General features: G+C 42.7%; 1 protein-coding gene and 1 long non-coding RNA gene across 16 annotated transcripts in view; one reads left to right on the forward strand and one right to left on the reverse strand.

Annotated features, from left to right (window-relative positions):
- LOC310658706 overlaps positions 1-27,685 on the forward strand; it is a 202,552-nt gene that overhangs the window by 132,774 nt on the left and 42,093 nt on the right. For 6 of the 7 annotated variants that reach the window (XR_014502428.1, XR_014502429.1, XR_014502430.1 and 3 more), the window contains exon 5: positions 11,605-11,663. The exons of the other annotated variant lie outside the window; for it this stretch is intronic. This is a non-coding gene — a long non-coding RNA (uncharacterized lncRNA). The remainder of the gene's footprint in view (positions 1-11,604; positions 11,664-27,685) is intronic. 7 annotated transcript variants of the gene reach the window in all.
- Positions 1-27,685, reverse strand: part of LOC310658703 (uncharacterized protein) — a 265,403-nt gene that overhangs the window by 47,548 nt on the left and 190,170 nt on the right. Inside the window, exon 1 of one of the 9 annotated variants that reach the window (XR_014502423.1) lies at positions 20,620-20,918. The exons of 5 other annotated variants lie outside the window; for them this stretch is intronic. The gene's annotated coding sequence lies outside the window, so the exon portion shown is untranslated. Of the gene's footprint in view, positions 1-5,484; positions 5,794-6,622; positions 6,784-12,804; positions 13,557-20,619; positions 20,919-27,685 lie in introns of those variants that run through there. 3 more of the 9 variants (XR_014502424.1, XR_014502425.1, XR_014502426.1) reach the window with 3 other exon arrangements.

Here is a 27,685-nt window from a genome sequence, read left to right on the forward strand (position 1 = left end):
AGAAGGGGCCTTCAACTAACCCCTGAAAATCCATGTCCTTAACTTGTGTGCCCAGTGCAATCTCCAGCCCAGTATAGCTGAAGAAGCGTCTCCACCCCCATCGTTCTGCCCGGACACTGAGGTCCAGCGCCAAGGGCCTTCTGGCAGTTCCCTCACTGCAAGAAGCAAAGCTACAGGGAACCAGGCAGAGGGCCTTCTCAGTAGTGGCACCCACCCTATGGAACACCCTTCCATCAGATGTCAAGGAAATAAACAACTATCTGACATTTAGAAGACATCTTAAGGCAGGCCTGTTTAGGGAAGTTTTTAATGACTGATGTTTTAATGTATTTTTAATCTCTTGTTGGAAGCCGCCCAGAGTGGCTGGGGAAACCCAGCCAGATGTGCAGAGTATAAGTAATAAATCATCATCATCATCATCATCATCACCACCACCACCACCATCATCATTATATTACACCTCTACATTATGCACTCACCCAGAGCACACCTTCCAGGTGCATCGCCCAACCCCACCTAGTCCTCAGGTTTTCATTCCACATTCATTCCCCCTCTTTAACAACTGCCATTTTCAAATGATTGTTATAGTGTATTGGTTCCAAAAACTGCAGAAGGTCAGCCGTGCAACTGATATCATCTATCTTGTTTTCTGATACATCCTGTAAAAACCTTTAAGGGGCTGACCTAAACATCATAGCTTGTTTCATGGAGGGTTGAAGTGTGAGGGGGACTTTGAATATTTGGCAAATTTTTTATCCCCTAAATTCAAGGAGAGGAAATTTGTGTGAATGGAGCTCACTCAGTTTTGAGTGATTCGTGTCACCATGAAAAGTGCCTTCCTACATCCCTAAAGAGAGCAAAATATATCTCCCTGAAAAGATGCTAGTGCCCTCTTCATTTTTCTAAACAGTCTAAACATGATGTGATCCTGGCTCTCACTGATTTATGAGGTGTTCAGACTGAAAAGATTTCCTTTGTGGATCCCTGCATGTGAATATGTTTACTGAAATGAAATAGCACAGACTCATTTAGTGAAATCTAGAAATTATGTCCACTAAAATGAAATGCTTGCCAAACTGTTTAATGAAATATTATGAGGAGTTTTAAATAAGTAAGAAAAAAAGGTATATTCCACGCACTCAGACTATCTGATTTTAAGTCACTTCCAGTATTGGATAAATGAAGTCTATTTTGAGAGGGAAATTTTGGGAGTGGTTTAACCATCAGGCCCTCTTCAAAGGGAACTTTGGGAAGTCTTAACTCTATGAGAAAATTAGAGGTCTCAGAACTCTTAACAAACTACAGCTCCCAGAATTCTCTGTGAGAAGCGATGGATGATTGAAGTGTTATCACAATGCTTAAAAAATATGTTGTGTGCAGCCCATGTTTAACAACAGCAATCAAACCCTGCACTAGCGTGCTTGTTGACAAAATATAAGCTCAGTCATCCCACTGATACTTGTCAAAATGGACTTGAATAAAACTATTTAAAATATTCATAGTTCATTATGCTTTTGTTTTTAGAATAGCTTCTGAAGTGATATCCTGCAATCATATGGTTGGTGTTCTTACATTCGCATAAACTAAACCGTGACTAGCTTTGTTAACTACTATATAAAGGCCAACATTATTAGGGATGTTTTCCTGGAGTAATTGTTACAAAATAGGCAAAGTAGCAATTAAAAACCGATGGCTGTTCAAGACCTAAGGGCCAAAAATCATGTAACAATAAATGGGTCACCATACCAAGTAAATCTAAACTGCTCCATGAGAAGCCTAGACTGTTAGGCTTCTAGCAGTTTAGGCTGAAGTTCTTCCATTTTCTTAAAAACTCCCAGGAACTTCAACAGAGATAAAGCACTCCAAGTTTAACTGTCTGCTAAAACAAGCTCTTTTAGTCAACTACATTTGCTAAGCAGATACAGGCATGTCCTTTCTCATGTTCATGTTGCTTTTTTTAAAAAAGACTCTCCTATTACCTATATGAGAAAATGGAGAAGGTGATTCAATAAATTCAGCAGGCACAAAGGGGTTTAGAAAGAAATCAAGTACTGCCTGCCATCTAGTGTTCTGACAGAGGATGTGAATACAGATTCTTAGGGGGGGAGTTGAGGGGGTGGAAGTGCATGGCCTTTTTGAAAACAGCATATTCCCTTGAAGAATTTAGGAATTATGAACATATGAACCATCCTTATACTGAGAACAGCAGAGAAAGAGAGAGAGAGAGAGTATAGACACACACACAAACATTATACATATAAAAATCTTACATATGCAAAGTATGTGTGCTATGCCCGAGCAAAGTATCCATGCAACAAATGAACCCTTCTTTTAATGAACCACATTTGTTTCCATTTTATGCAAAATGATGTTAATAAAATATACATTTAGAAGAACCTCAGGTGGGAGCGTTTTGACAGTGGATGCAAGACCAACCTTGGCTTCTATATTGCATGTGCAACTACTATTTGTAATCTTTCAGCCTGTGTACAGCAATATATTTTGTATGTTTTAGCCTCTCCCACTGTGTAGCTGGGATCATAATGGTTTCAATGGGGCAACCTACAAAACAGTAATCGTGTGCAGTAGTTTATAGTACTGAGTATTCAAAACTGAGGGAGCAATGGTGCCACCAAGTGGCCAGTAAGACTGTGTACTTAATCAAAAACAGTTACCGGTATGTTCTTCTGCTCAGTGTAAAAATGATTTAAAATATTATCAGTGTTATACCATAGATAAAAATAAATAGGATAACAGTGCATTTAAATTGTGCAGCTTAACATTTCTAGATAAGAGGACTAGGGAACATGTGTGCCTTAGTGTAAAAAAACTCCCCCCCCCCCAAGCTTTAAAAGGCAGTATATATTTCTGTGTATCTCCCTCCCCCCTGGTTTCTTGGCACGTGCTACTCTATTAAAAGCCTAACTAATCTGTTTGTTAATATTATGCCTATGTACATTTTAAAGGCTCCTACAGGAAATCAATATGGTGATATTTAAGAATTGTCGTGTTTCTTTTTATGTACAGGAATGAGCGGAAGGTAGGCTATGATTGATTGGAAGATTTTGAGACAGAGTGATTTGTAATCAATTACCAAGAATTACTCTCTCCCAATTTTTGCATCATAGCAGCAATAGAAAGGCCTTTCCCCCTCTATCTAAAATTAGGCTGCTGAGATTATGAAAGCTGTAAGATGGGGGTCCAGGAGAGGATTGTTGTGTGACAGACAGGACTGTGAGTTTGGTTCCAGTACTGAAAACCAATTTCTGGTTTGAGCATGTGCACAGGGGCATCCTGTTCCTTAATTCTGTGTTAAAGAATTCCCTGCCCCTTGAGCCACTACTTTGCACCTGGCTTTGACTGGGTTTCTATTAAAAGTGGGAAGCATAGTTTCTGCAAGCCTGAAGTCAACCATCTATCTAGTTTCTCTAAATCGCCGCACCAGCAAAATTCAGTTACAACCTACTCCAACTGGCAGTGACAGTCTTGAGGCTCCTCCAGTTGTTTGACAGCAGAACAGACTCCCTCTGAAGTTCCTTGGAGGTTTTTAAGTAGAGGTTGGATGGCCATTTGTCATGAATGCTTTAGATGAGATTCCTGCATTGCAGGGGGTGAGACAAGATGGCCATTCGGTACCTTCCAACTCTGATTCAATATTACTGCTGGCCGCTTGGACACTTTAGCTAACTTTTTTAAAACAACAACCCCCCACTTGTGTAACATTCTTCTGTTAAGACCTTTACACAGGGCAGACTCTTGGTCCAACCCTTCCTCTGATCTTCACTAGCAATATATTGTTTACACACCAAGGATGAATACCTTAATATTCAGGTCTCTGCTATCCACCTTGACTGCAGCTCTCTAGCCTTTGCCTCACACCTCCTTCATCAACTGATTTTCCCAATGCCTTTTCCCAACTGGTAGTTATTTTTCTTGACAGCTGAGTGCCCATTCTTCACTAACCAGAACCTCCAGCTTATCAGTCTGCCGTTTCCCAGAGCAATCAAAATGAATTTACCTGATCCAAGACCTGTCTAAAGACCCATTAAAAACAATAGTTTCTCTCTCCTGTTTCAGAACTTGTTACCAATCAGCTACTGCTAAACAGTCCTGCACAACACCTCAAATTTTGACAGTTTCATATTGACACCCAATGCTTTTTTTCTTTAAAAAAATTGTTTAGGAGTACTCTCATTTTCCTACTCATATTGAAATACTGCCCCTCAGTGAGGCCAAACTTAGATTCACAAAATGTTTAGGGGTATGCATCCCCCTGCATCCCCCCAGAAAAAAAGCACCGCTGACACCAGTCCCACATTGGGCAAAAATATTCCTGAATTGCAGGGGGTTGGACTAGATGGCCCTTTCCAACTCTACAATTCTGTGAAGAGCAACAGAGGTCACATAATTTCCACCCTCCAAAGCACAAAACATAAATAGGCATAGGACCCATCTGCACTATGTTTAAATCAGTATTATACCACTTTAATCCAAACTGTAATTTGTTAAAGGTGCTGAGAATTGTTAGGCGACCCCTATTCCTCTCACAGAGCTATTATTCTCAGCATGGTTTAATTGTCAGTGGCCTGACCTCTGCTTGATTTTCTTTTCCTCTCCAGTATTTTATTTTGTTCATTGTTATATATTTTTCTGATATTTTGACTAATTTCTATCATGGATTTTATGCATTTCTTTTTTCCTGTATGATTCCAACCACCTAGAAACCTTCATTTAAAGTGGAACAAAGACATAAACAAAAATAACCTGAGATCTATAAACAAGGGTTTTTTGGATGGTACAAAATTTGACCTAAGTACTGCTGATTCCTGGAAAATCAGAAAGCTGTAAATAAAGCGATCTGCTTTGAAAGAGCTTATCAAGCTGTTAGAGGAATAAAATAATGAACCATACAGAGAAACATTTATTTCCACAGCAAGCAAAATATCATAGATAGCCAGTGGCAATTTCTGGAGCTGAGGATGAAATCCCAAATATGTGTAGGAAAGTCATAAGAACTGGTGTGTGTGTCACAAAGTTGTTTTTTTCAAGAGGCCTTCAGGTCAATGTAGTCAAAAGAACAGATTCAGTGAGGGGGAAAGGTCACCAGGGCATCCATAAGGCATACAAAATAGGAATAATTATAATAATCTTATTATTGAAACCAGACCATGTAAAATATAAATGGTGTATTGACTCAGAAAAGCTGGTGTACTTACATCAACATACTAAGTACTGCACACTTGGTCTTATTAAAATTTTCACCTATTTCACTACAGGAGATTATAATAATCCTCAGTGTAGTTTTTCAATCATGTGCTCAGTTTTTATGGTCCAGTTTACAAAAAGATAAAACAAGAAAAAAATACAACCATACTAACATCTCCCCTAGATATTACCATTGAAATAAATGAATAGCATAATTAAGCTGGAAAACATGGCTTTTTAAAGCAAAATTTCTGTGGAAAAACAACCTGACCCACCTACCTATTTGATCTGCTGACAATCTCTGACAGTCAGATGCATCTCAGTTAGCCAAATCATATTTTACTCTCCTGGGATTGCTTTTGGCAAGCTTTTTCCACGTGGGAGGAAATGTGTTAGGGGAAAAACACATCAGTGAAACTTCAAAGCAGCAGCTTAAGGTGATCTTTTCATTTTCTTGAATGACGAACTGGCTCTGCAGTGCGGCTGAAGAGCATGCTGTGCTCTTCATGCCTAAGGTGCCTTTTAGCCTATGAACAAGGTAAATTAATGGAAATCACAATGGAAGCAAGTAAAACGTTCTGGCAGAAATGCTTGTATACTTTGTCTCAAGCATCTTTTGTACTCCTCTTCAAGTTTGGTTCCCTCCAGTTGGTTTGGTCAAATAAGAACCAATGTCTAGATGCATAATGACTGTGTGGAGGTTGGGGCACTACCTCGCACCTCAGTGTGAACAGGGATTCTGCAGCTCTGGCAGTTCTTAAAGCTGATCACACACACAACTTTTCTACCTTTCCTCTAGGAATAAAGCTACAAAAAAGAAAAAAAGAAAAAGAAAATGCTTCATGACCACTATTGGGGTTCTTCCATTAATAGCCTGGGTGACGTGCAGGTAGGTTCAAACATTATCAAGCCAGAAACTGGCAGCCCATATAGGTCAGAATAAAGACTTAATACTGCTTCAGAACAATATGTTGTTTTAACAACTCTCAGCTCGTCTCTGTTTAGTACATCTGGAATTTGGGGAGTAGGGGAGGGGAAAATCACGTGAGAGTTAGCTTCCCTGACATCTTTCTGGCTTGATTATGAATATAGAAACAGGTCTTATAATGAATCAAAATGGTCTATTCAGCTTGGTATTGTCTACAGCAGCTGTCAATGGTTTGCCATGGCTTCAGAAAGAGGAGCCTTCCCCAATCCCGGTTGACAATACCTTCCTCATGGGAAGCAGAATTTTCCATGAAGGTGGAAACTTGATTTGACAATTGGCCAACTGAAATAATGTGCCTCCTAAATAATAAATACTTCCAACATTTTACACCTAGAATTTATTTAGCAACTGGAGACACTGCACCATTTTGCTTACCCTCATTTATTTAATAATACTTCAAATAGGGAAGAAAACATCTATTGTACTCACACTATAAAGTCTTTTGCCAAGCTGCCAGTTTCAGAACCCTATTCAACCACGAAATTCACTAATAGCTTTGGGGGAGTTACTGCCCATTAATCAAGCCTACTTCACTGGGTTGTAGGAGAATGAAATGAGAATATATTGTAACAAAACCATAGATTTTAGGGGGGGAAAGAAAGTCAAAAGTTAGTAAGTTCTAGTAATGCTTACCTACTGAATGTGAAATTTTAATAAAAAATAGACTCGTAGATGCTGCAAGTCTCAACACTGAACATTCAGCGTATAGCTGTGCAAGGTATTTTCCATTTTCCTTTCTCCGAAAACTGCACTGCACTGACAATACAGTGTTGAGACTTGCAGCATCTACGAGTTCTATGTTTCCATTCCACCTCCCTTCTCTTTTCTGCCATTGCCTCATGATCGCAAGTATTTGTGACCTACAGCTGTAAGGGCTTGAAGCCCAAAGCACCCAAAAAATCTCTACATATGGCATCACTCTCTTGGCCGATTGACTGAGCTGCATGTAATCTAACGTGACTGATATGCTCAGATGTGATGTGACACATCTCTGTGCAGGCTGTGGTGCTGTAAACCATTTTATAAGTCAGTTTAATTAGAACGATGAGCTGCTTAGTAGGCTGACTACCCCATCACTGGGACACTATAATGCGGCAGCAGTCCTATGCTACTATCAGCAGCAAAGCTAAATCACAAGGATAGCTATAAAAGCAAAAACTGATACACCACCAGCTTCTACAAAATCCTTGGCAGCTCCTTTCACCAACCACTGTGATGCTTGCCAATCATGACTCTTCAACAGCCATGCTTGGAAAGCATCAGAGCCGCCACCTAGAAACTTTGGGTAATTAAGCAGTATATAAGTAGCTCAAACAAATAAATACATGGGTGGCAACTGCTGGAGCATTAGGCAGATGTCACAGAGCCTAGTCCTTCAACAATGCAAACTCAGACACACTGCTAGGAAGGGTACCTTGGAGAAGAAAAGTTGTCCCAAGCAGTTTTGGTTTTTATTTAGAAGCCCTAAACATTTCTCTTTATAAATAAGTTCCTCAAAACTCATTCAGAACCATGTACTATGGGGTGCTGTCCTCTTTGTTGCTGTTGTTCCTATACTGATTAGGCCCTAGGTGGTGCTGTAGCCCAGTGGGAAAGTTTAGGCTTAGAATTCAAGAGAGATTGGGTAAGATCCTTGGCTATAACCTTTCCAGGGAAAGGGCTGGAGCGCAGCTCTCCAGGATTTCAGGAAATACTGAGACTGAAACTAGGGCTTTTTGCACACAAAGCAGGTGCTGTACTGTTAAGCTCTTCCCCGTTGACTGGAAGAAGCAGGACTCCAGACCACCGAGCGAGGGAGAGCTAGGATATGCAGACAGTTATAGACCTTGGAATGGTTTTTACAAGTGCTTTCCATGCAGAAACAAAGGAAAAGTCCATGGCTTGATGAATAAGGGAGGAAGAGGTTGCATGTGACTGACTTTTCTACACTGGGTAGAATATTTTATTGCATTTCCCCTTTAGGTCTCCAGGAAGGCCATCAATAGGTGTATATTGAAGCTTTGATTGGCCTGGAACTGTGTGGATAATGGTTGTTTATATCATCTGGAGCAGGCATCCCAAACCTTTGGCCCTCCAGACGTTTTGGACTACAATTCCCATCATCCCTGACCACTGGTCCTGTTAGCTAGGGATCATGGGAGTTGTAGGCCAAAACATCTGGAGGGCCACAGGTTGGGGATGCCTGATCTGGAGGGTCAACAGTATCTGAAGAGAGGGTGGGAGACTTCTCTGAACCAACAGGATATTTGTACATTTGCAGCCAAATTCACCCTTTGTGACTGCTCCTGTGCCAGATCACCTTTTCATTCAGAAAAAGAGAGAAAGAGAAGACTTTTTGAGTCAAGGTTAAGGGAAAGCACTCAAAATGGCAGGGGAATGAAATCTCATGGCCCCAGCGCCCTGAAGTCCTTATTTCTAAACCTGAAAATATGAGTGCTTTCCCTAAGGGAGGGGGAATATGGCTCCACTGACTGCTATGGAGAGTCCTCTGCATGCAGATGTTGCACCCGGATGAGGAAGGATGATAGTCTATGTTTTCACCATCTGTCAACATGATTAGAAATAGTTTCTTGCTACCAATCCTTTGGGGCAGAATTTTAATCTGATTGCATATGCAGACACAGGAGAGAATAAAGGCAAGATATACCAGACCATAGATTTAAACCTCTAAGCAAATGATCCTGAATGGACTTCTCCTTGCTCTCCTTCCCGTGCACATGAATCTGTTTTCTCTCTGGTGTTTTAATCTTGCAAATTCATTTCCCCCCCTCCAATTGGTTTGCTCAGCAGTGATGATTATGCAGGGGAGAAATGGCAAAGGGGGTCAGGCAGCAAATGAATGAGGAGTGAAATCTCAAAAGATGCTAAATGAATATTTATGCAGCACGATCTTCACTCTCACATCACAGCACATAATGGGATCAGCAGAATTCCTGCTGGGTGAGCTGACTCTGTGAAAACTTAGTTTAATCTGTACATTAAGTGGACACCCCACAAGCCAAGAGAGAGCCTTCAACACCATGTGAAATATTTATTAAAGATTCTAATTTCGAAATGTGTCTGTATTCCGATAGGTAATAGGAAAGGGGAAGAACCTTGCATAATAATTCAAAGCTAAAGAAACTGAAGAAAAATGAATAGCTGGAATGATTTTCTGGCTTTGTGAGCGTTTATTAATCTCAAGTATTTCTTTAAGCAAATTAACTTTTATTAGCCGTTAAAACATGTTGGCCTATGCCTTTAAGCTGGGGTAGCATTCACAGGAGCAGGTTCAGACATGGAACATGGTGCAGCTGCTGTGTGTGTTTGTGAGTGACTGAGTGAGTGAGTGAGATGGGAAGTAAGGAACGAGGAAAGGAGGAAAAATCATATTGTAAACTCCTGATGCCTTAGGTGATGTGTCCAACAAAGATAAGAACTTACATCTAATGTTTATTTTATTAAATTTATATCCTGCCTCCCTAGAGGAAAGAGCCCAAGGCGACATCTTTGTTGATAGCACCACTTTCTAGTTGTCGCTGAATAACACAGGCAAGTTTCAAGCTCTGCATATACATGTATATTTGGATCAGATTTTCCTATGGTTTATTCAGATGTGAAGTTCAAAGACTGGCCCTCCTCTTGATTAAATCCTTTATGAGATTATTCACAATTCAAAGGCAATAGCATAATAATGTAACTGAATTTTACCTGTGCTTATGCTTATTTAATGGGTTTGTTTTTAAAAGATATATTATTGTTCCTTGCATGTTGTTCTTGTGATATAAGGATGGGATATAAATATTGTTGGAAAAACAAGCACCCACCCAGTTTATCCATAAGGGATAGTTGCAGGTAGCCTTGTTGTGGAGTTAGAGTATTTGTTTTCAGAGGAGGAAGAATAGATATACTACTGTTTCCCTTTGTCTGTTCAAAGACTGAATGACAATGGATACTTAGTTTCATCCCAGCAATGAGTCCCAAGTTTAGACTCAAGTCTTAATCATTTGGTAAAACTCCGAAGAGGATTCTCCATATGTTACCTTGTTTCATTTTCTGCTGGATGTCCTTTTCTTTGCAAGTGGATTGTTATTTTCATAGCATGGCATGGTTAGGGGAGAAAGTTGTATCACTGGTCATTAGTGATGTCACAAGCACTATCCATTAGGTGCCATGAAAATCACATAACCAGACAATCCTGATAATGGCATTCTTACCTATGTTACTATTTATAGTTACTATTGCATCCAGTATCAAGGAAAGTTGCTCATGAGTGGGACCATGTCACTGTGCTCATGTCCTGCTTGTGAAGAAGAAGAGGAGTTTGGATTTGATATCCCGCTTTATCACTACCCGAAGGAATCTCAAAGCGGCTAACAATCTCCTTTTCCCTTCCTCCCCCACAGCACACACTGTGTGAGGTGAGTGAGGCTGAGAGACTTCAGAGAAGTGTGACTAGCCCAAAGGTCACCCAGCAGCTGCATGTGGAGGAGCAGAGATGGGAACCCAGTTCACCTGATTACGAGTCCACTGCTCTTAACCACTACACCACACTGGCTCTGAGCTTAACAAAGGCAGCTGGTTGGTCACTGTGAGAAGGAGATGCTGGACTGGGTTCCTTCTTGCATTCTTATATACCATATTTTTCGCTCCATAGGGCGCACTGGACCATAGGGCGCACCTAGTTTTTAGGGGGGGGAATAAAGAAAAAAAAATTTGGAGCGCTCCGAAGGCTTGCGGATAGCTGCCTGAAGCCTGGAGAGCGAGAGGGGTCGGTGCGCCTCTCGCTCTCCAGGCTTCAGCAAAAGCCTGCATTCACTCCATAGGACACACACACATTTCCCCTTCATTTTTGGAGGGGGAAAAGTGCGTCCTATAGAACGAAAAATATGGTACCTGTGAAAAGAATCAGATGTTGTTATCCTGATAACAGTAAAGTAAAAGCTGCCTGAAGCCTGGAGAGCGAGAGGGGTCGGTGTGCCTCTCGCTCTCCAGGCTTCAGCGAAAGCCTGCATTCACTCCATAGGACACACACACATTTCCCCTTCATTTTTGGAGGGGGAAAAGTGCGTCCTATAGAACGAAAAATATGATAGCTGTGAAAAGAATCAGATGTTGTTATCCTGATAACAGTAAAGTAAAAGCAGATTTTTGTTTTCAATACATTGTTGGTTTGGGAGAACCGAGATTTGCTCTCCAATATGATTGCCCTAATAAATATAATTCTCCATAGAGACTACACCCTACTAGTAGTCCAGATGCATACTATATGATGTCATTGTATGCAAAGATGAAGGTGGTCATCATTTCAAATTGATGCCCTTGAGTAGAGAGGTGAGTCAGTAATGGGAATGGCCAGTAGCTAAGGGTGCAAGCCTATTTGTGAGGTGGTGGCAGTGACCATACACTGACCTCGTGTTTATTTCCCACAGCTCTAAAAAGGGGATTAGACAAATAGACAAATGAGGCTACCAATGGCTACTAGATACAGGTAATTCTTCCAACTGTTTTTTAAAATATATGCAATGTTTTTATATGTGTTCTTATTGTATTATGAAATTGCAGTGGGGAGCCTGCTCTTCTCATTTATGCTCCCTGCGCATTTTAGGAACCTGGTTTTCCAGAATTCTTAGACACGTGGGGAGCTTGCATAAATAGTTCCCTACCTCAGAGTCACCCTCTAACTTGTGGAGGGCAATGGAGGGAACACGAAACAGGATGCTTGTCCCCATATGATATTGTGTGGTGATAGGAACACCTTCTAAAGCCTCCTGACTAGGGCAGACAGCTTGTACAGCAAGCTACATCTGCCCAGATTCCCCCTACTACAAAAGTGCTAAGAGACGCAGAAGTCCTGCACACTTTTGCATTGGGCCCTCTGACTGGTGTGTTAAACTAGTAGCACTGGAATCCTTTTGTCGACATTTCTTTATAATTATACAAACTCACTTCCTCTGTTCTGACCCTTCTTGTGGGCACACCTGTGAACCCAGGCTGTGTACATGCTCCCATCTACTCTGCACCCAATGTGCTCCCACCACTAGTCTGGGAGATGGTGTATGTACATAGAGCATTAGCCACAATCCAGATTGATCCTGTATCTATCCTGCTGTTCCAAATGAAATGGTGTGTTTTGATGCGTTTTCCCCAAACCAGTTTCAATTTGCATTGGGACAAAAGACCTAGATGCTATCATTTCCCTAATTCTGTCATTTGATAAACAATAACAATAGGCTTTTAGATGACCGGTGTTTATCCCGTCATTTATCTTTGCCACAATATTATAAATACACAGAACTTAAAATATAAAATTTTATGACTTAAAAAAAAATGTACATGTTTTATGCAGCCATGATACCAGAAAAGAAATGCTTCTGTTTTACTTCAAATGCTTCAGTTGCATTTTCATAAGTGTGGAATTGGGAAGTTGTTGTTTTCTTTTGTTAGTTTTTAAAAAACATGCTGGAAAACAAACAATCTCATTGGCTGGCACTGAACGGTTTGAGCTGTATAAATTAAGGAGACATGTCTTTGTGTGCATGTGTGTGTGTTGCCAACTCAGTATTCCAAATCCTAAAGTGTGGGAGTGTGGATAATAGTGACAATTGAAATGCAAAACCATAAAACCATACCTTTGCAGATCGTCATAAATATTAATGCTGATGTTTAGTGATCTTGCTAATTTTATTCTTTTCTGTGCCTGCACTTCCCTTTGAAAAAAGCAACAGCCAGAAACATCTTTCTGACAATTTTCCTCTGCTAAAAGCTAGCAACAAAGGTCTCTAATACTTCAGATTATACTCAAGGGCTAAGATGCTTTTACTAAACACAAGGAACTGTTTGCTTTTATTCTGCTGACGTTCATTTTCCTATCTTTCATTGTGAAACCGGCTGAGCCTGTGGGCATGTGTGGATAGAAGATGCTAAAAATAGAAAGTGTAGCCTAACAACTGGCTTCTGATTGGCTAGCGACAAAATCTGCCTGGCCTATGGGAGCCGCTGAGAACAAAAGCAATTCAGCCTGTGTTTGTGTGAAGCGCTTTATCCACGTCAAAGAGCTCCCGGCTGTAGAAATTATTTTGGTTGCAGTTTAGCAAGGTAATAATCAGCTCAGCCCGCCCGAGAAGGTTGAGGACAAAACAAAGGCGTATTAGCATCTACAAAGCACAAATGTTTGGCAATACAGAGCTGCGAACCCTTCAAAGTTCCAGGAAGGAGAGGCAAAAAAAACCCCAATGGATTTTACAAAATGCATGCACAAACAAAAGACTCAAGAGACTTTGTTGCTTCCCCCCCCTTTTTTGACCCCTCATAGCTTTTTCAAAATCACTGTATATTTCTTTGCAGCTTTCTAAACTCATTTATCCAAGGTTTTTTTAAAACAAACACACACACACACACACACACACACACGAGAGCAGCTTGGTGCCATGCTGTGACTTATGTTCTGTAACCAACAAAATTGCCATTAGTAACTATGGCAATATGAAAATCCTACAGGACATTCAGTTTGCTTTTCAGATGGGATAAGCATCAACTACACAGCTAAATGGTTCCACTAGAGGCCACTGTTGGCCCAAAAAACCTCTAATGCTGTTACTCCTGAAGCTCAAGTGAAGAAACTCTACAGTTGCTATTGTTCCAATGGCTTGTGCATGTTCTTAGATACACACTATCTCAAAAAACAAAACTCAACGCTAAGGTGTATCACTGCTTAGGTTCAACAAAATTCCCACAGAATTCTTGCCAGCAGATTTATCAGATGTGGAACCAAGAGCAAGGAAGACGACTATGAGCTGGAATTTCCCCTCTCTTATATATGCAAATGAAGATCCTATCGGCAAGGGAGAGCCACAATCTTAGCCAACCACCCCAGCCATCAGACCGGTCACACTGCCGGATAATCTAAAGCTGAACTGCTTTCTCCAGGTTGCAGTGGGATAGTCAAAACAACGAAGGTCTGGGATGCAGTAGTGGCAAAATATTACAGAGAGGGAGAATTAGCTGAAGAATTGAGGGGCACAAGCCTTAGGAACATATGATGATTGGAAGCTGCCCTACACCACCTCAGACCATTGATCCATCTAGCTCAGTACTAGCTGGCTGGCTGGCAGCAGCTCCTCCAGGGTTTCAGGTGGGAGTCTCTCTTAGCCCCACCTGGAGATGCTGGGGATCAAAGGCTGGGGTGGTCACATGACATGCATTCCATGAGCATCTTGTTGTTGCAGTTCCTCTTCACAATTCTTTCTAGGTTTTGGCACAGAAGCTGCTTTGCTCTCCCTGTCAGGGGAAGAGACAAGAGAAGTGTGTCCCTATTAATTCTCATTGACCTCTCAGCAGCTTTCGACACCACCAACCATGGTATCCTTCTGGAGCGGCTGTCCGAGTTAGGGGTGGGTGGCAGAATGCACAGAAAGGTATACATTTCCTACAAAAGAGATATAGAACTTTTGATTCCTGAGTAAGCTAAAGCTATCCAATATTAGAAGCACAGAGGAAGGCAGCACAGCAGTATTTTTTTAAACACGTGTTTTTATGGGCATTTTCTTTCTTACACATTGTTTTGCTCCTCCTCTGTCCTCTTTGGGCTCCAGGGAGGGTCTCCTTGCAAGCCACAAGGACTCTACAGTTCTTTCCCACCATTTCCTGGTGTAATTCTATTCATTTAATTATTTCCCAACACCACATATATATGCAGACATGCACATGTAGAACGCATGTACAAGTGTGTGGGGGATGGATACCTGTATATTAGAGAACCACCAACTGGAATTTCTTTTTAAAGGGACAGTTTACTTATTCCAACATTTGCATTTTGGACACAGTGGTAGAGCCCCAGGAATCTTTAAAGGATATAGCCACACTGCGACCAAACACTGGCACCCATCTACTGTATTAATTTGTGGGCATTCATTTATGGTAATAGTAAAAATGCTTAATACTAAATGGATGTGGATTATAAACATTTAACAGCTAAACATAAAGGTGTCTCATTAAGCTATAATCTGCTTTTTAATAAACAGCAAGCCAAAGCACAATAAATGTGTTTTGTCACTGTGCATGTAATAGCATGATGCTAAAGTAAGAAATTGATGCTTTTGAATTATGGTGTTGGAGGAGACTGTTGAGAGTCTCATGGACTGCAAGAAGATCAAACCTCTCCATTCTTAAGGAAATCAGCCCTGAGTGCTCACTGGAAGGGCAGATCGTGAAGCTGAGACTCCAATACTTTGGCCACCTCACGAGAAGAGAAGACTCCCTGGAAAAGACCCTGATGTTGGGAAAGATTGAGGGCACAAGGAGAAGGGGACAACAGAGGACGAGATGGTTGGGCAGTGTTCTCAAAGCTACCAACATGAGTTTGACCAAACTGTGGGAGGCAGTGGAAGACAGGAGTGCCTGGCATGCTCCATGGGGTCACGAAGAGTCAGACATGACTAAACAACTAAACAACAACAAAAAAGTAAGAAAATAAAGCCGAATACCCTTCTAGGGTGGCGCTGTGGGTTAAACCACAGAGCCTAGGACTTGCCGATCAGAAGGTTGGCGATTCAAATCCCCGCGATGGGGTGAGCTCCCATTGCTCGGTCCCTGCTCTTGCCAACCTAGCAGTTCAAAAGCATGTCAAAGTGCAAGTAGATAAATAGGGACCGCTCCGGTGGGAAGGTAAACAGCATTTCCGTACGCTGCTCTGGTTCGCCTGAAGCGGCTTAGTCATGCTGGTCACATGACCCGGAAGCTCTACGCCGGCTCCCTCAGCCAATAAAGGGAGATGAGCGCCACAACCCCAGAGTCGGCCACGACTGGACCTAATGGTCAGGGGTCCCTTTATCTTTACCCTTCTAGCCCAGCATCCTGTTCTCACAGTGGCTGTCCAAATGCCTGCAGCTGCATTCAGGATCTGAGTGTAACTCTCCCCACCTCTGATACTCAGCAGCTATGATTCAGAAGCATACTCCTTCCTGCTGTGGAAGGTAGAGCATATCCATCATGGCTAGTAGTCAGTGATAGACTTAACCTCCAGGCATTTGTCTAATCCTCTTTTGCAGCCATCCATTGCTACATTTAATGGGAGTGAATTCCATAGTTTAACTGTGCACTATGCGAAGAAGTACTTAACTTTTGTCCACCCTGAATCTTCCAACATTCAGCTTCGTTTGAGTTATTAAAGATTCAAATGGTATAGTATGTAAATACCTATGATGGGATCAGACATACTGGATTAACCTTTCTACCTTTGTTCAGCTGAAAACACTAAGCGGTTAATACATCATGGATGTGCACAATTAAATTGGGTCTTTGATAGTGAATAACTGAGCTCATGTGCAAAATGAGAAGACTGACATTTAGACATAACGTTGGATGGAGAAATCATTCCGTCTCAGTTGAGTAAAATATTTAAGTAGAAGCTTATACTTTGCTCAACTGAGGTCTCGTAGTCCGTTATGGAACACTTATTATTTCCTTGTGACATATAGCTGAAGAGCTTACAGTGGATGAAGCCCAATGAATTTTATTACTGCATTCTGTATATCTGTAAGAGATTCTGGGAATGAGGCTTTACTCAGTAATATTTACTGGGTGACCTCAGAGTTGGAGAGCAATCTGAAGCCCTAGCTGGGAGCAGTGGGGCAGAATGGAGTGCCAGATTACTGCTGCATCCAGAACGCTGCAACTCCAGCTGACAGGGTGGGGAGCTGGCTATTTCAAACTACTTCTTTTTTCTGTGCTAGGCTGGGTCCAGGCGTGTGTGATGGACTGGTCCAAACAGGGCCTTCTCTAGGAAATGGGTTCAGATTTGGATCCAACAGATCCATCACCAACCTGATATGATCGTTTTGGCAACAACAACAAAAAAGCACTGTCTTGAAATCTCCATCATAATTGATAATAAACTAAACATGGATCTGCTGCAGGCACTTTTAGCACTTGAGAGGGATCTCTACCCCAAGATTCCATCTCAAGCCTTGGTTTCTTTTCTGATAGCCACTGCCAGAATGGAAACAGCAGTCAGGTGGAAAACAAGGGCATGTCTTACTTTGTAATCTTGGTTCATCCATATATGAGAAATAGCATTCAAACACTTGACTCAGCAAAGCAGGGCAGAGCAAGCAATACAAATTTCTAAGTACATGGTATTTGTTTATTGAGTATATAAACAAATCAGCCTCATTGCTTGCAGCGGTTCTCAACCTGTGGGTCCCCAGATGTTGTTGGACTACAACTCCCATCATCCCTGAGCTCTGGCCTTGCCAGCTAGGGGTGATGGGAGTTGTAGTCCAACAACATCTGGGGACCCACAGGTTGAGAAAGGCTGGCTTACAGCCTCCCATGACACATGTTTTGCTATGGAAAGTCTTAATTCAGCAATGAATTACCATTGTGTGTCCCTTAATTATGACAAATGTGATTGACAAATTGACAAACTATACTCCAAGTTTTGTTTAGTTTGTGTTTATGCTTCTTCTGTAAAAGAAAGTGTAATAAAATACATTTTTAATTCAAAAAATGGAGTTGGGAGGATGCTATTGCACCAGCTGAATTCAGCTCGTCTTGCAAAACAAAACCACACTCCAGACTTACTCATATGAGCATCCACTAGCCATAACAGGGGTTAGATCAACAAGTTTGATGCTAAAATACACATCTATTTAAATCCCCTGGTGATTCAGAACAATCAGCACATTTGAAAACCAGACCAGCTAACTATGAACTCAGGATTATGATTCCAAGCTCTACAAATTAATAATAATAATAATAATAATAATAATAATAATAATAATAATAATAATAATAATACAATTCTGCCACAAAGGAGAAGACTGAAAAATGTACAAATTTAAAATTGTAATGTATTTGTGTGCTGAGATTTCATGGTGCTCTTTGTAAGATTTATTAATGCCTCCTGAGTGATCTTTTTAAAAAAATCATTGTTCACTGTTTTTTGCTTTCTGCATCCACATAAGCCCTGCTGTTAGTTTTAGATTGTCCACCCATTGCATCAGTGGTTGTCCCCTTGGTCTTTAAAATTGTAGGGTCTCCATGCTAACACTGCTTTAACCCATCAGCCTAAGTCATCTCTTGTCACATGTCCTACATATGTCCATTTTAACTTTGTGAAGCTAAAGCTGAGTCTGTGAGATATATATATATATATATATATATATATATATATATATATGCTTGAAAAATGTATTCCATGCAAATGGAATTCTAACAACTCCTTAATAGCACTCCTTAATGCAGCAATAAGATTATTTTCATTGCCCACTACAGAGATACAGCCAAACCCTACTGGCTGGAGTTCTTGGGCAGAAAAAGGAATGAATTTGCTACCAGATCTGATCCAGGTGCATAGAATTAATAAAACGGATAACTGTTTTTATTCTAATATATTGCATTTCAATACATCAACCATTTAATACATACTCAAGTATATTAAAGATAGACAAAGTCCGCATTTATTTTACATGCAAACGTAGTACTAATGTAAAGATACTAGTCTAAATAAGCAGAGTTAAAGACTTCGTTCTCCGAAAAGTTTGTGGTTGTCTGAAACCGCCCTACTTGACTGATTGAAGAGCCAAACTTAAGCATGCCAGATATGGGGAAAGTTAGAGATAACAGTGCTGTGTGCATTGTACTAAGAATCTATTCAGAGAATAAGAGAATTGTGGAGTTCGAAGGGACCCTGAGGCTCATCTAGTCCAACCCCCTGCAAAATCTCAACTAGATCATACATGACAGATGGTCATCCAGCCTCTACTTCCAAACCTCCAAGGAAGAAGAATCCACCACCTCTTGTGGGAGTATGTTAAGGTAAAGGTACCCCTGCCCGTACGGGCCAGTCTTGCCAGACTCTAGGGTTGTGCGCTCATCTCACTCTATAGGCCGGGAGCCAGCGCTGTCCGCAGACACTTCCGGGTCACGTGGCAAGCGTGACAAGCTGCATCTGGCAAGCCAGCACAGCACACGGAACGCCGTTTACCTTCCCGCTAGTAAGCGGTCCCTATTTATCTACTTGCACCCGGGGGTGCTTTCAAACTGCTAGGTTGGCAGGCGCTGGGACCGAACGACGGGAGCGCACCCTGCCGCGGGGATTCGAACCGCCGACTATGCGATCGGCAAATCCTAGGCGCTGAGGTTTAACCCACAGCGCCACCCGCGTCACTTTACCCTAATTAATTTACTCCTATCCAATCTAGCCATCTACCTAATTCTACTATTTGAACAATATAGAAGCAAAAAGCACATTAGAAACCTACAGCAATAAAGGCCATTAACATGATCGGATATATTTTCAGAAATCAAATAATTGATGCCAATTCTATTTTTTTCTTTCTACCTTCATAAATCATACACTGAACAATATATCTGTATTTTTAACCATGCAGCTTTTTAAAGTTTTGGTCTCCATTAAACTGTCATCTTTGTCAGAACTCTATGAGCATGTCACAAATAATTAAAAGCCTCTCCAAAAGACAATTTGAGATTCATTATCGATCAAGATTCTGCCTCCTCAAAAGAAGGCTATCATTTTCATGGCAGTCAGAAGACATGTCCCTTTGAGGAGGATGACACTTGGCCTTACTCCAGCTATTGATATTTCTAAGTGATTAAATCTGACCTCAGTGTTGCCTGCCACACCAAGAGCTCCTATTATATGTTCCATCTTTAGGTAATGGGCTTTGGCAACTGCCTGTCTTTAATCCACATAGCTTCCTGCTTTTGACTGAAATAATACACAGTCTATAAGCATCCAATAGTGGGATCAATTTGTTAAATGAAGTTTTTGGAAGTCTCTGACTCCTCTAGAGAACCTGTCAGGACAGGACAGGTCACACACCTTTGCGATGGACACAGAGCCACTACAGATGGTCCAGAGAAACCACAAGAAAGGAAGGATATGTCGTTTGCACTTAACCCTCCTAGTTTCTTAGTGGGTGGCCACGTCTTACGGTGGGAGGTGCACCTCTACCAAAATGAAGGAAAAGACTTTGCCTCTTCCAGTTTCACATAACACCCAAAATGCATGAGGAGACAAAGAGTAAGCTTGTTTGCCTCAAATAAAGCAATAAAGTAATTAAGATTTTTTTAAAAAAAATCCCTTCATGACATCAACTATTTAAAACATCAAAGCATGAATGTGTAGATTCAGTTCAGAAAATGATTAAAGAGAAGGGGTTTAAGAAACCTAAATCAAATTTAAACCTAAAACCATTTCAACAAAACCAAATAAATTCAGATGCAATTACAGATATTCCACTGCCTCCTCTAATAGCATTCTCAGCAGTAATCAGCATCTGAAATAGCCTCCAAAATAGAAGTTGGCAATTTCCCTAAAACTGTGGAAAGAATATATCTATAAGCTTCCCTGTAAGTAAGCCTCCCTGGACATGAAATTTCCATAACTGGAGCACCACTCCTAAGAAGGCTTGAGATCTTACCATCTCTTGCTATGCCTCTGATGCTTCCTTTCTGCCCACTTATCTGGAACGTGGAAAGTAATTAATTCTCTGAGCAGCGTTCAGTGTGTCCTTACTTATCCATAGAGTGGTTAGAAATCAGTGCTCCAGGGACTAAGTGAGAGATTTCCTAATCCAACATGAAGCCATTCATAGCTGTGTTGAAGATCAAACAACACACCTCAGACAGAAATTCCTTTTCCTCCTATTGTTGAATCATGAGTATATTATAGAGACTCCATCTTAATTTCTTTGCTCCTATATTTCAGATATTACTACTAAGTAAGATTTGCTTTGAGTGTCCTGATATTCTGGCTGCTGAATGTTCCCCAATACTGCATTCTACACTATTTATGTGCGCGCGTGCGCACAGACACACACACATATATATATAATCTGCCTGATTATTAATCTGTTCTCTGTTTCGCTTCCATGGTTTAGTAACATGGTTGCCTCTTATTAGCATATGACTTCAGACTCAAATTCTTCCTCATCTCCTTAGACCATGACTTATCATACAATCCCTACCTGTGTGAATTTCGCAGCTGAATTCTCAAGTGTTAACTGACTCCTAAACCACGCCTTCTACTCTTCTTTTTTAAAAATCCCATATAGAATAAAAAACAGAACTTAGAGATCATTAACCATGGCATGAACATATTGTAGATCAAATGTATACAAGCAGAATAGGAGGGTGTTATGGAGACTCGCTTAATTTGCCTAAATATCATTCTTCCCTTTCAAAGAAACATCATGCACTGTGGTAGTCAAAGTTCAAGGTATAATTTCTTCCTTGGCAATATACTATTCTATAATTTACAAGACTTCCTGAGCGTTTACTTCTACATCACAACTAGTGTTGTGCTTAATATTTCTTCCACATTTTTTCAGCCATGCAATTTATGAGAAAACCAATAGCATTTAAGAAATATAAAAGGGGACAGAAAATGTCAGAGAAATTCTTACGGGTATGCCACAGTATTTTTATTGCACTTGCCTTACTTTCAAAGTGGCCAAGCGTTGTTTGTGAGTGTCCTACCCATTCTACAAATCAGCTCTCTGGCACTTTGCATCCCCCCAGGTGCTTGTGTTTTCTAAATACGCCATGGCATCCTTAACTGGGATTTCCTGTAAACACAGGAAGGTGAGGAAGCTGTATCCAGAGTACTTGGCAGCTGTTTTACAATTGAATCTTCATGTTTTGCTTTGATCTTTAAAGAAATAAGTGACGTTTTTTCTTCAAGGTTGTGTTGTTTAGTCGTTCAGTCATGTCCGACTCTTCGTGACCCCATGGACCAGAGCACGCCAGGCACTCCTGTCTTCCACTGCCACCCGCAGTTTGGTCAGATTCATGTTTGTAGCTTCGAGAACACTGTCTAACCATCTCGTCCTCTGTCGTCCCCTTCTCCTTGTGCCCTCCATCTTTCCCAACATCAGGGTCTTTTCCAGTGAGTCTCCTCTTCTCATGAGGTGAGAGCCTCATGAGCCTCAGCTTCACGATCTGTCCTTCCAGTGAGCACTCAGGGCTGATTTCCTTAAGAATGGGTGCGTTTGATCTTCTTGCAGTCCATGGGACTCTCAAGAGTCTCCTCCAGCACCATAATTCAAAAGCGTCAATTCTTCGGCGATCAGCCTTCTTTATGGTCCAGCTCTCACTTCCATACATCACTACTGGGAAAACCATAGCTTTTACTATACGGACCTTTGTTGGCAAGGTGATGTCTCTACTTTCTTCAAGGTAACTTCCATTAAAAACAAAACAAGTGATTACACCAATCTCAAGGAATTCACTAGCCAGTTTCTGGTGCTTCAAATGAAACTTTGAAGAAGACACTGGACATTCCCAGACTGAATCCCAACGCTAAAAGAGTGACAATCACATACCAACAAATTCAGGTAGCACAGTTATAACTGACTGGGAGGTTTTGCATAACAAACCAGCTTCCTCCAAAGATTGAACTTTTTGCAATAAGCAAGGTGATAGGAAGATGCCCTGGAAAGTGTGGGATAACACTTGCTTTGATGCACCATTGTGTCACTTTCCATATACAAATAAGAACACATACTCATGAAGTAGCCATTGGTGTCTAATTTCCCTGCAAACAAATCAGGATGAATGTTCAATAAATAGGTCACATGGAACCACCAATTTTGAGGTAGCTATGGTTTTGTGAGAGCTGGGCCATAAAGAAGGCTAATCGCCGAAGAATTGATGCTTTTGATTTATGGTGCTGGAGGAGACTCTTGAGAGTCCCATGGACTGCAAGAAGATCAAACCTCTCCATTCTGAAGGAAATCAGCCCTGAGTGCTCGCTGGAAGGACAGATCCTGAAGCTGAGGCTCCAATACTTTGGCCACCTCATGAGAAGAGAAGACTCCCTGGAAAAGACCCTGATGTTGGGAAAGATGGAGGGCACAAGGCGAAGGGGACGACAGAGGACGAGACAGTTGGATAGTGTTCTCGAAGCTACCAGCATGAGTTTGACCAAACTGTGGGAGGCAGTGGAAGACAGGAGTGCCTGGCGTGCTCCATGGGGTCACGAAGAGTCGGACACGACTAAACGACTGAACAACAACAATGGTTTTGTTTGTTTGTTGTATATCAGGAAATGCTAGCAGAGGTAGAGTGCTGAAAAAATGTTTATTGGAAAGCAGCACTCGCATACTAGCCAGGGCCACCTAGCAACAAGAAAGTAAGCTCAACCAAATGTGCACCAGAATCCTGAAGGAATTCAAAAGCTCCTTGAGAATGAAGGAGCAAATAAATACATAAATAAAATAGAGGCCTCTTTCACAGGGGAAGAGATCTTTTACAAAATTGAGGAACAGGTTTTGGCACAGCACTAATATAAACTAAGGGCATGTAAAACCCAGAGGCAACCTGATAATTAAATTAATTGCTCAGTTGTCATGTAGCCAACACACAAGATATTAAAAAGTCGAGTGTCTGATTCCACTTCATATGCACATGCCCATACAATGTATTGTCTTAAAGTGTGTGTATCATTTGGAGCTCTTTAGCCAAGTGTTATTTTATAATGTGGTTAAGGTACTTGCAGGGTTTTTCTCAAAGACTACTCCAAATCTTATCATTAAGCCACTATAAAACATCAAAAAACAAAACAAAAACCTCAAGCTAAATTACTTTATATACAATGCTTATTATGTCTCACTTCAAAGCAGATCTCACATGAAGATCATATATATATCAGGAAAGGAGAAGGCAGGGATAGGGTGGTTTATACTGACAGGAGGAAAAGGCATTTACAGAACAGAATGTAGGTGTTGGGGGACAGTAAGCTGTTATATTCTTGCCTGTTTAACTCTATATCTAAAGTTCTCTAATACAGAGTAGTCACTTGAAGCTGTAGAGAATGAAATCTTTTTCCTTCAGTTTCGCAGTTAATGCATCTCCTCCTTTCATCAGGCATTGCTCAGCCTGGTGTTCTCCAGATGTTGTGGACCAGAACTCCCATCAGCACCATACAGCATAGCCAGTGGATAGGAATGATGGGAGCTGTAACCCAAAATTAAGGAGAAGTTGGCGTATGAGATCCATAGTGTACAGCATCTTAGTGTGAAATGGGCTGCAGTATAGTGTGTCTCAGTGATGAAATGCTGCCTGCTCTTAGGTGACATTTAAGCAGTGATTGTCTTAGCCAACATACAGCTTCATGGCAACCATTTTCTAATCTTAATTACAGAGTCCCTGAATGTAGTATAATTTGTGCCAAAAACTAGTTGACACATGTAATTTGAAAGAAGTCTGGCATATTGCTCTGAAACTTACTTTGTGCAGTGATTATTTTTTAAAGGCAACCTATTAGGTGACACATTTCCCCTGTTTTGAAAAACAGAAATGGACTTTTAATGCCTATCTAGCCAGTCAAACTAATGTGTGTTTTCTGTATGACAACCAAATGAGAATCATTATCAGCAAAGATTGTTTGAGGTAAGCTCAAAAACCAAGGCAATGTGATATTTGAGTTAGCTTCGGGTGCAAAAAACAAAAAACCACACCCCAGGTTGCGTTCCTGGCATTTCTCAGTACAGAGAGTTTCTGAAACCCAGGACAATTGCTGCCAGTCAAGGAAGCAGTAAAATGAGCCAAATCTGCAAGTAGGTAAGTTGCTATGGACCTTTGCTTGTGAACATACTTGTGAATAGACATTGCAAAAGAATAGGCCCATAATAAAGGGAATTGCTAGATTATTTTTTTGTAAGTCACCAGAAGGCCACAAGTTTCTTATCCCTGCTCTACAATACAATCAACATGAAAGAAAGAAAGAAAGAAAGAAAGAAAGAAAGAAAGAAAGAAAGAAAGAAAGAAAGAAAGAAAAGCCAACTCAGGACACGTTGTGTTAAGCCAGGACACTCTTAATGTGCCCTTTTCATATCCCCTACATCTGTGCATCATGCCTGGTTAATCACCATATTGTGCTTATTTCTTAGGCAGTTCTTATACATGCAGGCCCTACTGACATTTTTCAGTTATTACTAGGAGTTATTTTGGAGCCTGCTGTGAGCTGTGATGCAGTGGCGGCGGCTGCTGCTGCTGCTGCTGCTGCTTTGGTGAAGACATAGTTACGAGGTGGATTTCAGCCTAAAGGTATACATATGTTCCTGCTGCAAATAACTGTTTGGGGAAGAGAGTTTGCTACTGATACTTAGTCACACTGCCATTAGCAATAACTTTTTGCTGCCTTCCAAAGAATTTCTGTCACTGCAGGCTGAGAGGATAAATGTCCACTCTTCAAGTTTCCGTGTCTAGAGCACATCACTTGTTGTTGGTCTTTTTGGCTTCAGCAGACAAATAGGGTCCTCATTTGTTGTTGGACTACAGCTCTACAGTAACCATCCCTGCCTGCTGGCCATGCAGGCTGGGGCTGATGGGAGTTGGAGACCAACAAAATTTGGAAGTCCACACATCCAAGATATAGAGAAAAGAAGCATATCAAAGGCAGTTCTCTAATCAGCTTAACTGCAATACAATACAATCGCTAAAAGAAATAATTGCATGAACTCTTCCAGGCTGAAAATGCTTAGAAAGCTTTATTTGCACGTGGTCCAAAGTCTTAATTTGTTTTATCATTGTGCAAATATTCATGGAAGCAGAAACTCAGTTTCTTGTTGTTAAAAGCCTTCTGCAAATGACAATGTGCAGAAAGTTTTATAGTCTTTATTTGGTTCATGCTCATAGCAACCAGGCAAGATGGAACACAGGAATCCCAGGCTTATAAATGAAAAACTGGGGAAACCTTCAGTAACTTATCCAACTGCAACATTAAGCAATACAATACAATTGATGAAATTTAAACAACTGAAACAGAAGCAATGTGATAAAGCATACTATAATATTAAGTCATCATAAAACTGACAGAATCGGACTGCATTAAAATGTAAAAATCTGTAGATTGGATCAGCAACTTGTCCAAGGCCAACTCATTTGGAACCCCTTTCAAAGGCTGTACAAAAATAGTAAAGTACCGTATTTTTCGCCCTATAGGACGCACTTTTTCCCCTCCAAAAATGAAGGGGAAATCTGGGTGCGTCCTATGGGGCGAATGCAGGCTTCGCGGACCTCTCCGCAAACAGCAGGAGCGCTCCCGCTGCTGGCGGAGAGGTGCCTGCATGCCGAAGCCTGCGCGCGCTGAGCTCAGCGCGCCCAGGCTTCGCGGACCTCTCCGCTAGCAGCGGGAACGCTCCCGCTGCTGGCGGAGAGGTGCCTGCATGCCGAAGCCTGCGCGCGCTGAGCTCAGCGCGCCCAGGCTTCGCGGACCTCTCCGCTAGCAGCGGGAACGCTCCCGCTGCTGGCGGAGACGTGCCTGCATGCGGAAGCCTGCGCGCGCTGAGCTCAGCGCGCCCAGGCTTCGCGGACCTCTCCGCTAGCAGCGGGAACGCTCCCGCTGCTGGCGGAGATGTGCCTGCATGCCGAAGCCTGCGTGCGCTGAGCTCAGCGCGCCCAGGCTTCGCGGACCTCTCCGCTAGCAGCGGGAACGCTCCCGCTGCTGGCGGAGACGTGCCTGGATGCCGAAGCCTGCGCGCGCTGAGCTCAGCGCGCCCAGGCTTCGCGGACCTCTCCGCTAGCAGCGGGAACGCTCCCGCTGCTGGCGGAGACGTGCCTGCATGCCGAAGCCTGCGCGCGCTGAGCTCAGCGCGCCCAGGCTTCGCGGACCTCTCCGCTAGCAGCGGGAACGCTCCCGCTGCTGGCGGAGACGTGCCTGCATGCCGAAGCCTGCGGGCGCTGAGCTCAGCGCGCCCAGGCTTCGCGGACCTCTCCGCTAGCAGCGGGAACGCTCCCGCTGCTGGCGGAGACGTGCCTGCATGCCGAAGCCTGCGCGCGCTGAGCTCAGCGCGCCCAGGCTTCGCGGACCTCTCCGCTAGCAGCGGGAACGCTCCCGCTGCTGGCGGAGACGTGCCTGCATGCGGAAGCCTGCGCGCGCTGAGCTCAGCGCGCCCAGGCTTCGCGGACCTCTCCGCTAGCAGCGGGAACGCTCCCGCTGCTGGCGGAGACGTGCCTGCATGCGGAAGCCTGCGCGCGCTGAGCTCAGCGCGCCCAGGCTTCGCGGACCTCTCCGCTAGCAGCGGGAACGCTCCCGCTGCTGGCGGAGACGTGCCTGCATGCCGAAGCCTGCGCGCGCTGAGCTCAGCGCGCCCAGGCTTCGCGGACCTCTCCGCTAGCAGCGGGAACGCTCCCGCTGCTGGCGGAGACGTGCCTGCATGCCGAAGCCTGCGCGCGCTGAGCTCAGCGCGCCCAGGCTTCGCGGACCTCTCCGCTAGCAGCGGGAACGCTCCCGCTGCTGGCGGAGACGTGCCTGCATGCCGAAGCCTGCGCACGCTGAGCTCAGCGCGCCCAGGCTTCGCGGACCTCTCCGCTAGCAGCGGGAACGCTCCCGCTGCTGGCGGAGACGTGCCTGCATGCGGAAGCCTGCGCGCGCTGAGCTCAGCGCGCCCAGGCTTCGCGGACCTCTCCGCTAGCAGCGGGAACGCTCCCGCTGCTGGCGGAGACGTGCCTGCATGCGGAAGCCTGCGCGCGCTGAGCTCAGCG

The sequence above is a fragment of the Podarcis tiliguerta genome (genome assembly GCF_965153285.1).
Source record: "Podarcis tiliguerta genome assembly, chromosome: 10".
NCBI lineage: Eukaryota > Metazoa > Chordata > Lepidosauria > Squamata > Lacertidae > Podarcis > Podarcis tiliguerta.